The following is a 1,024-nucleotide window of genomic DNA, read 5'->3' on the forward strand; positions in this document are numbered from 1 at the left end:
AGATAATTGCACAATGTTGACCCGATTGTCAGTCTATTTCCAATCTGGCAGGGACATTTCTGGATTCAGGTGGACATTCTGGACAGAAACCTTGGTGGATCTTGATTCCCACCATAGGATTTGGCCTGTTGTTGCACATTCCCTTCACATCCCGGGCAACGTATTGCCATTGTCAAGCACATTGCCACCCTGGTGACTTTCTTCAATGTCTCCATATATTTGGGCTGACAGTTGAGAAACCTTCCCTTGTTAAATATGACATGGATGACTGAGCACCTACTATATCATGACATGTTCAATTTACTATATTATCATTTTTGAAAAAGGTCCTACTGGACCTCTGTTGGAGCAGTCAGGATGGCCGAGCGGTCCAAGGCGCTGCGTTCAGGTCGCAGTCTCCACTGGAGGCGTGGGTTCAAGTCCCACTTCTGACAACTAGCTTTCTTATCTAGAACTAACGTCTGAGACATGATATTAGCAATAAAGAACTTAGCAGTTCTTTGTATTCAAGATGACATGAATTTGCTCAAGAAACACAATTGCGAGTGAAGCATTTTGTGAGCATCTTTATTGTCAAGACATGTAAAGTTACCATGTGTTTGTACACAGTAGACATATCTACTGCTGTATTCACTGTCAGTGGCAAGTCCTTTAAAACTTGTTCTTGACTTGCTTTTTCCACATCCTCTGAACGCTTAGCTAATTAAAGGACTTAAGTTAGCCAATAATTGTTGCTTTTTTATCTTCGTTGTGATTGTTGTGTGCCTTCAATATCACACATGTGGATATTGTGATAGAAACTGCTTAGCAAACCCTTGCAAAATATTTAAAGGTTCCATGGTGTAATGGTTAGCACTCTGGACTCTGAATCCTGCGATCTGAGTTCAAGTCTCAGTGGAACCTGTTTTACAGCCACAGCACAGGTAAAAAAAAAATCAACCTTTCAACATCTACTTTAAAGTAAGCTTACAGGTTTAATGTTCTTGGCCATTTAGACTGTAAACAGTATGTTGGTGGGGGCATG

General features: G+C 41.0%; 2 non-coding genes across 2 annotated transcripts; both read left to right on the plus strand.

The window, feature by feature from the left end:
* Positions 1–351: 351 nt before the first annotated feature.
* Positions 352–434, plus strand: trnal-cag. Its single transcript has one exon. It is a non-coding gene; the product is annotated as a tRNA-Leu (tRNA).
* Positions 435–831: 397 nt separating this feature from the next.
* trnaq-cug lies at positions 832–903 on the plus strand. Its single transcript has one exon. It is a non-coding gene; the product is annotated as a tRNA-Gln (tRNA).
* Positions 904–1,024: the final 121 nt, after the last annotated feature.

The sequence above is a fragment of the Etheostoma cragini genome, unplaced genomic scaffold, assembly GCF_013103735.1.
Source record: "Etheostoma cragini isolate CJK2018 unplaced genomic scaffold, CSU_Ecrag_1.0 ScbMSFa_3314, whole genome shotgun sequence".
In the NCBI taxonomy this organism is placed as follows: domain Eukaryota; kingdom Metazoa; phylum Chordata; class Actinopteri; order Perciformes; family Percidae; genus Etheostoma; species Etheostoma cragini.